We start from the raw sequence: 12,559 nt of genomic DNA on the forward strand, positions 1-12,559 counted from the left end.
CTGACTTCTGTACAAACACAGAGTGGAACAACACGGAAAGGACTGACTGAGGGCGAATCTTAAACCTGCCAGAAGTTGCCAACCCGGTCAGGGTGGACACAAATCCCTTTTGTTTTCTCTCTCAGTATCTTGAAGGACAAAGGGAAGTATGCAGCTATGGATAGACACCGTTACAGTAATTGTCATTTATATCCCCACAGATTAGGTGTAAAATTGGTCCTGCTAGCATGACCTTCCTTTAACCTCCTTTCCTTCAAAATACAACTTACTAACAGAAATAACGATAACAAAAAAGGAAAGTCCCCATGCGCTGACCAGAATCTGTGTATATGATCTGAGTACTTCTAAAGTAGTCTAAACTTGCCTGTGGAAAAATGCACACTAAGCAGAAATAGAAATAGAACCATGGAAAAAGAACACACAAAAGGAAAGCAAACCCGATTGAAGGCGCATTTAAGCAAAGAGAGACGGTAATGTGCATCAGACCCTACCTCTGAACCTCCACATTATATCTTGCCCAGAATGACTTCACTCTGCTTAGTTCTCGGCAGCTTTGAAACAGGACTAAAGACAACAACGGTGCTGTCATCCCACCACGGTCGTACCTTCACGCATCTGACCGGTTCTTCAACATTTCTCTTTCTCCAAATGTGAAGCTGAAAATACACTGATAGAAAGTTGACTTTGGTATGTCAGGCCCTTGCACAGTTCGAAGATGAAGCACACAGCTGGGAAGTAGGTAAGAAGCTAAGGAGGCCAGCCAAATCTGTGCAGGTTTCAAGGCTGTCATTAGGTTAATGCCTGAGGAACATACTGCGTAGTTCCCACAGAGTAAAAATGACCTAATTCTGGTCAAAACAAAGAGGTAAACCAACATCTAATTATTACAATTATGGCTGTTACATTGACTAAGTGAAAAAAACAAAACAAACACATTGCACGCCTGCATGACAAATCACAGCTAATATCAGAAGCGACACTGGATTTCATTCCGTGTTTAAGTATTCAGCATGGAATAATAAGCATCTCTTTCACTAGTCATTCTTTTCAGGCAAAGTTAAATCTCCTACTATAATCCTCAGTGTCTCAAAGGCTGCTAAGAAAAGTCTTAGTCTGACCCCACCCTGACACGCTGTATCACGTGCTCTACTGACCTCAGACTCAGCCACTCCTCTGAGCTTCTTATACAACTCCTCTTTTTGTGACTCTGACTCCCTAACCCAGTGTAGTTTATGGTGCAAGGAAGGAAAAGGAAATGTTTACAATCTGCCTATACATGGTAAAGTATTAAATCTTAATGGAATACCATGTTTTTGTAGGGAGTGGCACTGCAGAGTTGAGACAAAACTACTATCTCAAGTTCAAATACTGCCTTCTAGCATCAGTTTCATCTGCAGACATGAATTCATAAGTCGTCTGATCCTTCTGAAAGCCACCTGTGTCTTGTGTCACTTTCCCCGAGGAGCACTGCAGCAAAAAATCTAATATCTGGCATGTGCTACGTTGACACTGGCACAAGAAAAACAGTTATTGGGAGAAATCAGGGATTGCAAAACATGTTTACACGCAACAATTTTACAATCATTGCAATGCCTGGTTTTACACGCAGCTGGTCTGTATGCACATTTCTCCCAGGATATATTTGGTTATTTATTTGAATTATTTAATTTAATTTGTATCTTGTTTTCCTTTCTGTTCAGGATTGACGGAGCAGTGAGAGGTCAGATCTTTAATGGGAGAGCACACAACGTTCTCGTGTCTGCAGTCTAGTGGTTCAAATCAAGTCTTGAAAACAGGTTTTTAGAAACTTTGCAAATTGTTCAGCATTCAGTATTGCAGTATTCAGACCCAATGCTGGCCAGGTACATTCTGTTTGCCTGAGATGTGTCTAGAACATAATTTGGAGTTCATCCGAGGCAAGCTGCATGGATTCAACATTATGCATAATTAAGATACCCTTAGCTGTGCAGGTCACTTGGCATTCTTGCACAACTGTCCCTTTGTTGGCTTTCTGATAAGTCTGCTGACCACCAACCAGATAGCTCCTACCGTTTGCCATGTCCCAAATTCCTATGATGCTGTTTCTAGGTTAGACAAACTATGCAAGGGTCCATCCCATATAAAATACTGAAAACCTGTAGACTTAGTTAGAGTTGAACCTGTGTGTGCCAGTGATTCTTAAAAAAAATGTGACAAAACACAGTCAACCAGTGTGGGTACATACCAGGTCATAATTCTAATGTCTGACAATGACAGTGCTGTTGCTAACTTTAGCGGTCTTGCCTCCACATTACCTGTAGACTCAGGTTTTGAACATTTTTCTATAGGAAAGGACACCCACATGGCAATAGCTTGTCTAATCTAACCTGGCAACAGTATCATGGAAAGACTTGGTTGGTGGTCACATAAATCTGCTCATCTCCTTTATTCTCACTTTTACTCCTTGAAGACATAACCTACCAACACCTGAACACATGCAGCACTCGTGAAAGTCAAACCCATTAGGCCCATTATGTGTTGACTTACAGGGTGGAAGATCTGTCTTCAGGGGGCTGAGTGACATCACGTCACAGACTTTCAGCACAGAAATGGAGATGAGCTAAGCAATGATTATACATTAGTCTGACTTTCAATTGCTGACAGTCTGGGAGAAGCAGTTGATTGCCCCAACTTGCAGAGCTAAAAAAAGGGGTTGGCACAAACAGAGCTTAGAGCTGCTTAAAGAGCAACTTGTGGTTTGAATTTTTCACAACATTATACTTAATATCTCTTGGAATATCTCTTGATTGCTTGCTTTTCTGAGTATTCATCACAGTCAATGACTGTGCCCAAACTCCAATCAGAAAAGCATCAAGCCCACCCTTTCATGTGAAATAAAAGTGACCCAAGTTTTAAATCTGGGTGCACAAAGCTGATTCAACTCCCCCATCACTACCAGCTTTTAAACTACAGATGGTAGGGCACTTTCCACATTTAATGAAATTTTTTTTATCAACATTCAAATTGTCCGTAAGGAACCCACAACAGGCTACACCTTATAAATGGAACCAATGGAAAGGTGCAGACAGAACATAGTGACATAAAGACGTACCATCAAAAAAGGGTGACTGTGACATTGTGTCTCATCGCATCACATAGCTAGGGCCAACTAGCACCAACAGTGTAGGACACATTGTTAAAACTAGGGTCACAGTGGTCGCCAACCATTGGCTTGTTGTGTCGTGGCCTCAAGAAGTGAAATCACAAAAGACCTACTCATAAGAGGTCCGTTGAGGGCAGTGAGCTAATAAACATTTCATGGTGTATCAAGTTTTGCATCCCGTTGAGAGCCTCAAGCACATCCACCAAGGATGTCGGAAGCAATCGTGTCAAACAAAGAACCTGTTTATATCTACGCTGGATTGACATTGGCTTCCTCAAAAAAAGTTGATCGATGAAATCATCCATGTGCTCTCAGGCTTCTGTGTCACATGATTTCTTCTAACCAACCAGCATTATGAAGCATGTGAAAGCTTTGTGGAGAGAAACAGTCCCGTTGCTAATCTCTTAGCAGCTGAAACAGCATCCCCAAAGACCCACAATTCTTAATTGCTTCTTTCAAAACAGTGTGACTTTGACTTTCCTGATATAGCTAAAACTTTGGTTCAGTGCGGTCTATCAGAATTCAGCAGGATGAACAATAGCATATTGCAATTACCATAAATGGTGACAAAAACATTTTTTGCAACAGCTCAAAAAGTATTCACAACGGCAGCATTATATTTTTAGGCAAGCCACGGAATTCTGAAACAATTTCTGAAATACTCCGCTGTGCCCATTATTAGACTAAACACAGGGTTAGGTGGTGCTGACAGAAGCCCTGATAAAGTAATTGCTCTGAGCGGGTGAGAGAATTCAGGTAACACAGATTTTCAAATTGTTCAGTACAAATTGCGTGCTACTGATCAACCCTAACCTCAGACAGCACACTCATCCAAGTATCGACACAATGTGACTTCTCCGTGGCGTGCCACACATGGAAAGTTCTTTGAAGGGAAAATGATGAATTCTCAGTGCATCCCACATGGTGGACTTGCCACGTCAAAACACAAAAAGTTATTATTAGATCCCTAGATGCTGGACTTTCTGCTGCTCTCAACAGCTGAAAATGCTTTGCTCATATCGACACACCCAAAAGAAAAAGAAGGTCTCCTTTCCAAAGAGGAAACGGTCCCACTTGTACACACAATCAGTCTGTTAATAATTACCCTGAATAAGCTGCAGAGAATGATGCAGTCTCCTATATATAGACACATACCTGTCCTTCTGTTGATAGAGGATTAAACAGGGCGAGATGTATGAGTTTGTGGAGTCACAAGTCCGACAGCATCTCCTTCACATTCCAAAGCAAATGGACAGGTAAAAGAAATCATTCGGAAGCTGCACCCATGCCTACCTCACACATTGAACCTCACCCCGACAAATGTTGCAATAACCTGAGGCTTATATGAGCATGTGTGTCCACAGGGTAGGGCTTGGCTCTGAGTAGACAGGAAACACTGTCATTGCACAGTCTGTGGAGCACACAAATGAACTCAGACTAATACCATATGCACATGACCTGATAAAGGTGCACTTGATCTTCCAAGATAGGTTTATTTAAAGGGGGACAGACGACTACAGAAACAAATAATCCACGTTTGCACTTTGCAGCAGTAAAACACAAGCTCTGAACTAATTCCTACAGTGACCATTCACCTTCAAAATAATTTTCTCACAACAATACCTCTACTAATGGGGATCAGAGAGGCTCAGCTGAAGTCTCATCAGCGTTTCCAGCATGTCACCGCCAGTAATATGTTGTGACAGTACGGGAGGGAAATTATTCTGATTGCATGCAAATCCCTTAAATAGAATCAGTTTGTGGTAGACAGACATGGTTCATCCTGTCACACATTGTTAGACAGATACATTTAACACCCTATTGACTTTCTGCATACAATTACAATGCAAACACAACAACTACAGCAGAAATGCTCCCCAAGAAGGCATTACAGCATGATGACGTGTGCATCTCCAGAGATTATAAGCAATTAGTTCCTTTTCTAATAGATGTGGCGCAAGACAAACTCTAGTAATGGCTGGGGATGTTCATTATTTAGCCTCAGTTATCAGTTCGGTTAAAAAAATGGGTTTAATCAAGGCAGCAAGTTTTACCAAACCCTCTGCATTTCATTTGATGTGTGAAACCTTTTCTGTTGAGTGGGATGACCATCATCTACCATCCATGATCACACGAAGATGTTATGATGTGCAGGATTCCGAGAACAGAAATACCAAGATCATGCAAAAGGGTTGTGGATAAAAACACAAAATAAGTATTAATAAGTCCTGGTGTGTCCGACAGCGTCCTGGCTCTTACAGTGTAGGAGCGTGAATAACAGCTCAGGAAGCACTTTATCTTGATGCTGAATAACAAGAAATAAACTACTCTCATGGGGACTACAAATGAAAAAGCAACTGGCTACAAGTCAATGGAAGCTGGCAATCTGAAGCTACAAACTAATATCCGACCTGTGGTGCGGCACTGGGTGTGATGAGCTACAAATCACAGTTGAGTTGGCCTCAACTTTTATAATATGCGTCTGTCTCACCAGTTCATTATTAAAGGAGTGACGGCGTAACAATGTCAACAAGCACTTGAGCAACAGTTGATTACAATTTAACTGACCATGCCATTTTGTAACAGCCGCTCACAGTGTGAACATAACGTCAGAAAAGTAATCGATCACAAAGATTTACAATTTATCTTCTGTCCGTGTCTCGCTGAGTTCTCATGGATACACTTAATATTCAAAACACATTATGACAGAACAGCACTGCATGTTGAAACATAACCATTAAAAACAGCACGCTGTGTTACTGTTATTACAGCACTAATGTCTATGGCACTCAAACATTCCTTAGTGCAAGTCCAGTATCTTATGTAAAATACAACCAGACATCTGCAGTACGGTGTGATTAAAAAGAACAAGCAGTAATCACTGTAGCTGCTCCCCTTCCATGACAACGAAAAAAAGACCACTGATAGCAGGCTGATAATTGTATTCACTAGAGTTTAAGATTTATGGTGAGCTGGATGAACTAAACCAAACACAGCAATTTAAGCAGTTTACATATTTTGTTCCCCAGGATAAACATATTCAGTCCAATTACGGTGATTTACATTAAGTGGAAAATGCATCACTGACCGTGACCTGAGCTATTTTCTGTAAATATTAACTTTTCTGCTTTAAGATGTTATTTTATATTCACACAAAATACTCTACTTTTCATTTAATTGGCAACCTTCAGGCCTTTCATTCATATACATATGCTTACACCTCCAGGAACAAGCCATTTAAAACAACTATAATAAAATGCTGAGATTAAAAGACTGAATTCCTCTGTGCCATGACACTTATTTATGAACTCTGGTGACCTTGGGAAAAACAAAATACTGAAAAAGAAAACTCCTGTGAAGGAGTATAAACTAGCTTAAAGAGGGCAATAGATGTGCAGGGGCCGGGCAATGTACTTCTTGATGACTGATTTGCATTGCCACTGCCTACTCAATGCCCTGTGCATCAGGGTGGACAGGCAGGGGTCAAGGAACAATGTGCTGCTGTCCATTCAGATTTGCAGCTCCTATACGACCTGCACAGACAAACCTTAAAAGAGTGATGAAGTAAAGTCTTCCTGAGCAAAACTAGCCAGATCATCAAGAAGTTGATAGGGATGGCACAGTATGCACTATAAACCTTGATGTGAAAATCAATAATTCACATTATGTGATATAGATTGTATACACCATATAGGTGCATTAGGTAATATAAACCTTACCACCTTCATTCAATTTGTAACGTGAAAAAGCAGGTGGATCCTCAAAGGCTTCCCTGTAGGGCCTGACCACAAGTCACTACATGTGAGGATACCTTTTTAATTTTGTACATTTGACTACTCCAAAGAGAAATATCCAAATGGTAACAATTAATTTTTAAGCAATTAAATATTTACCACGAGCCCTGACCTGCAAAGTGGAAAGTGGTCCTTAAGAAAAAGAGCAATGATTTGTTTTTCTGCACACTGATTGTTCTGTAATTACCAGGTAGTAGGTAGTAAAACGTGAACTGTTGCAGAGATGACAGCCTACTGTAAATAACACAGTTAAAGAGGCAATGAGAGAAAACACAGCTGCAACTTTAATGGGCATTGCAAACTATGCTTTGGAGTGCACAATGAAAGGCTTAAGTTATTTAAATGAGAATCAATGCTAAGGATAAGTAATGGCAGATGTAACCAAATACGGTCCTATTTCAGAGTTACTCTTTGTTGAAGACAATCCACATTTCCACATCGAAGCAATTTTTAACAATAAAATGATATGCATTCAACTCAAATTGAGAGGAAAAGAAGGATGCCCAGCATCTACTTGGTTAACTAAACTCATTATGAACCTCATGAGTTACCTTATGAACTCAGGACACAATTATGGATTTACTTTTACATTTACTTAGGAAAATGTCGGTTCAGCTAACTAGCACGAGCTGGCATTTTTAAAACAATGACTGAGTGTATATATTACTGGATATCCAAACGTTTTTCATTCATCAGCTTAACAGAAATACCACCAACTGCAATGTCACCGTGTACTGAAGGCACCATATGGATAACCTATGAAAAGGGGACTTAATTGAGAAAATAAATCACATCCGCGTGTTGAGAAAATAAATTCCCCCCTTAGTTTTATTCTGTAATGATTCATGGAGGTGTATGACTTTGCAGTTCTGCAGAGGTATGCATGGTTTTGTCTGAGGAACTACCCACAATTTATATCTTCAGAGCACTACAATACCAAGTGTTGCTTCATCATATCACATAAACGTACTTCAGTAAATGTTATCTTATAGCCAGTGTATATAGATATAATGTAACACAGCATTTCTGAGCAACAGAAAGTGTGCACCTCTTGTGGGAGCACTATTCCCCCCCCCCAAGAGACTGGGGTCTATTTGGGCAACAACAGAATATTTCAAATGATGTGTGAGCACGTAGGAATGAATATCCATCCAAAAATAAAAGGGCAGGGAATTGCTGTGGGTTACTGCTCCGTGCAGGAGAGAGCATTTCAAATGGCAGTAAAAGAGTTTTTACTGAGTTGAGAACGAGCCTTATAACAGGTTGCAGGCGTTTGTAAGATGGTAGCATAGTAGACATTGTTTCTCTAGTAAAATATAGACACTTTCTAGATATCAAACAGAAAAACTAAGGTTATTTTGGGACACTTCTCTGCTTCTACTTAGTAAGATCTATGCCACAGAAAGAGGATACCTTAAAGAGCAGCGTCTTACTCATTTAAGTCGTATCAGTGTGTGCACCAGTGCCTTAAGGCTACAGGTTTGCCTACTTTGATGTTGTCACTATATCAGGTTACCCTGACAGAGAAATAAAAGGTACAGAATAAGCTTTGATATCATACAGCCCCCATCTGCCTCTCAAATCTGAAGCCAAATGCAAAGCTTAGGATCTATAAAATGTCATTTTAAATGTCATGTGCTTGAACTGTATTTATTTGTTTATTTCCAGTGTCAACAACTCCCCTTTCCAGTGGTAATTTTACTTTGTCGCAGTCTTCTAAATGCCTTGACATTTAAGAAGTGATTTTTCTTTTTTCTTTTTTTTCTTTTTTTTTCCTGGGAACAGGTGAGGGGGACAAATTCTGCAGATTGTTTGGTTTGTTAGTTGTAGCCCGGGAACAGGCTTGACCCTTGTGGTCACTCGAATGACACTGGAGAGATGCCTTCACCTTCTGACTAAATACAGCCACCGGGTGCACTTGCATACTACTTTGGGATGACACCTGATCCAACAAACAAACAATTTTAGCTTTAAAAAAGGACTTGCCAAGAAGCACATGTCTTATGTTTATAGGCCATGTGCCAGAACAAAATGTCAATTGACAGAAAATTAATACAATCTGGAAATTATGAATACAAACTTGATCCACTGACTGAGCAATGTCTCGAACTGTAAATGCCAAAACTTTAGTATGCTGTGTTTGTAACATGTTTGGCCATTTCAGAGACTGAAAACAACTCAAAACAAACACATCAGTGAAGGAAAGGTTCAGTAGTTCACTATACATTCAAACAAGAGCCTAGTGCATAAAGACTGCTAAATTATTTACAACAGTATGCTATTCAGCATTAAGTGTCATTTTAGGTCATGACATGATTTTCCAACTACAGAGGCTACGGTAGTGTTTTTCAGGGGTGCTTATTTGTTGTCATGCACTTCACTGAGATGGACTCTTATACCCTTCCTCCTTTTACCATCAGTAAAGAGATAGCTTTTGCCTGGGGTGATAATGTGAGTAGCACTTTGAAATATTCAACAAGGTATTATGTGCGCCGTTGAGGTAATTCCGCAGCCAGATAGGCTTAGGCAGATGAGATTGTTTTAGGAATGAGTTTTGCAGGAAGACTCCAGGAGTAAGTGCGGAACAAAGGACAGTGGCAAAGCTCTGTCTCTCCACCTAGACACCGATGAGGGGCCGTCTCTCAGACTCAGCATGTCGGTCCTATGGAGGGTTGCTTTACCGGACAATATTCTATTGTGCACCTAATCTCTAAAAGCGCTGACATGCTTTGTGTTCACTGTTATCTTTAGCTGAACGGGATCCAACCAAAGCATGAAATCTGGGGCTCTTTCTTTCTACACATCCAGTTGGATCAACAATCAGCCAGCAGCCACACATGTCAAGGCTTATCCACACAAGCTAATGCAAGGCTGAATGCGCCGTGGCCATGAATTATGGCTCTTATTATTATTTTTTTTAACATATGATAGGAAGGAATGTCTAGCATAAGAGTTAGCAGCTGGGAATCATTTTACATATTTTGACTGTGCTAAAACCTTAACATTATATTACTAGAGATTCAGAGGTTTTCTTTTCATAAGGAGAGATATTTTAAAAATGGATGCACCAAGTTCATGCTGGAAATCCCCTCTTTTGCTACATGTGGTTTGTTCTCAAGGGAGACAGGAGAGAAAGAAGGATAAACACAGTTTAGTCCAAACAATGCAAGTGTGGGTTGGAGAGAAGTTATGTCGGGTAAATGTGATGAAGTTTTACATGCCACAGAATGAATAATTTAATCTTTTCTTTGGTTGATTGCTAACTCGACTGTGAACTATTATTATCATCCCACACTGGTGCTACACCACAGTAGCTGAGCATTCACAGGAGATAAAACATAGCTATTGGTGATCACACGTCATGCCTTGAAATCTTCATCACTGTGCTAACTCTCTAGTAAAAGTATTCAGACTGTAGTGTAAACACAGCCAGTCATAGTCACCCTATGTCTACAGATTCATCATGCATAAACATTTAAAGCTGGTAATAGACTAAATAAGAAAAACTTGACTTTTGATAACACTTGACTAATTGAGAAGTACACAACAGATGCTGACCTTCTCTTGACTTGCAGGAGGAACAGGCTGATACTTCACCACTATACTTAAATACATGCATGCAGAGACACAAGACAAATAACCATTTTGTTTCCAGGAATTCAAGTTATAAGGCAGATTGGAAGTGCCTTGCCTGTCTTAAAATGGCAGGGGGAACACTTTTTGATCATAATAGAAAAAAAAAGCAAATCTGACATGCAACATGGGGGTTAGGAATTAGGCCTTGATGTTTTGCCAAAATTAGAGGGTGAAAAAAATACAAGGAGCAGAGGCCCGCCAAAGGGCACAAAACTATTCAGCTGGATGTCAGTATCCATTAAAAAGAACTCACCGTGAAGATCGGGTCAAACGATCACACAAGCAATCTTATGCTTCGTTTTGTTTTTGTCTACTGCAGCGCAAGGTCGTTCTTGTGCAAACTTGCACTCGCATGAAAGTTTCAGACACACGCATCGCAGTTTTGCACCGAGAGAGTGATAAACAACGGAGAGCATGACAAATGTAACTGACAACTAGCTGGCTGCACGTCTGACCGGCCTCTCTCCTTGTGGAAAACACTGCTGCTGCTCAGAGTATGAGCGGAAACTGCTATAAAAAATAAATAAATAAATAAAATAAAAAGCTGAGTGCGAGTTTGATTCTTGAAACCAAAACCCTGCTGTTGTATCAACTCCACGGCAAACCAGCCTCAATGGTTGTCAGCTGTGTTGCAATGTGTGTCTAGCACAGTAATGTGAATCACGAGGGGAGTAACCTAGAGATTCCTCGCAAATGTGTGTGTGACTGAGTGACTGTGAGAGAGCACGCGGCCATGTGCGCTTCCACTGTTAATTGCCTGAAATAATATTAACCTGCACTCCTGGTCACATCGGCGCTGCATACAGATAACCTTTATACGCCTGCGTGGAAACAGGAGAGACCTGAAGCGCTGCTCCGGGCATCTTTTATGTGACAATAAGAGTATGAGACTTGACCTTTAGTGAGCGACCATCATAGGAATATTAATATCTGCTTCTGTAGTATTTTAGTTTTCCCTGCTTAGTTCTTGTTTTTAACACGATTTAAATATGACACAGGGGGATTGAAAAAGTAAATATCCTATTCCCCTTGAGATGACATTCCTCACACAGGGATTTAATATTTTATTAGATGAGCTAAAAACTAAACAAAGGCTGGTATATTGCGCACTAAAAATAACAAATCTGATTAAATCTGATCATATTTTAAGCCAAAGGACGAAATGATGAACACATGCCTTGTTAGAGCAGCACAGGATCTGAAAGATCTTAGTGTGAATGCAACACTTCACAGCAAACAAAGGTGAGTCCATCTTGTCCTTAAAGGTGGGTAGTTTACGCACGGTGCAAAGCAGCGGGTCCCCGTTAAAAGAAAAAGGCCCCCGGTTAAAATGCAGATTGGGGTCATTAAATATGGCGTAGTTTGAACGTACTGTGAACGTGAGTGTAAAAAGGTAAGCCAGTCTGGTGGGAACGCAGAGTTTGGATCTTCTCCGCCCCCGGGCGACCTCGCATTCCAGAGATTCCCATACTCTAAGCTCACCTGCATTTCCCTTCACCACTTCGCCAACACGTTTTCAAGGGCATTGTCAGAACAAAGTGAGTTTATTGAGGACAAAAAAATAATTAATTAATTAATTAATAAATAACGCCGAAACGTTTTTTCGTAGGTTAGCTTTTAAGTTTCCATCCAAACGGTCGGGCATCAAAAAAAAGCAAAAGCAGCGCGTGAGGCTCCCTCAAAAGGTGAGCGTTGTTTGCGGTGAATCAGTCACAAGAGCAAGATTAGCGGAGTATTAGCCTCTTCCCCGCAGCGAAGAAGCCTGAAGAAGCTTGTGCCACACACACACACACACATGCAAAAGGAGCTACCCACTTTCTTTTCACTGTGAATTCAAGACTTTCTGAGTTCGAGCAGCACCCCCTTCCCTCCTGCCTTGCGCACAGATGCTTTCGGTTTTTTTTCCCCACTAGCGCTTTCCCCCTCCTTTCTAATTATTCTGCAGCGAGAGAAAACACTTAAATACCTTAGGAGGACTGTTGTTGCG

At 40.7% G+C, this 12,559-nt stretch overlaps 1 protein-coding gene across 1 annotated transcript in view; it reads right to left on the bottom strand.

Moving 5' to 3' along the window:
- Positions 1–10,844, bottom strand: part of pkp4 (plakophilin 4) — a 71,404-nt gene extending 60,560 nt beyond the window's left edge. Inside the window, 1 exon segment of the mRNA XM_084544052.1 lies at positions 10,826–10,844. The gene's annotated coding sequence lies outside the window, so the exon portion shown is untranslated.
- Between the last annotated feature and the right edge of the window lie 1,715 nt (positions 10,845–12,559).

The sequence above is a fragment of the Chelon labrosus genome, assembly GCF_963514085.1.
Source record: "Chelon labrosus genome assembly, chromosome: 5".
Classification (NCBI taxonomy): Eukaryota; Metazoa; Chordata; class Actinopteri; order Mugiliformes; family Mugilidae; genus Chelon; species Chelon labrosus.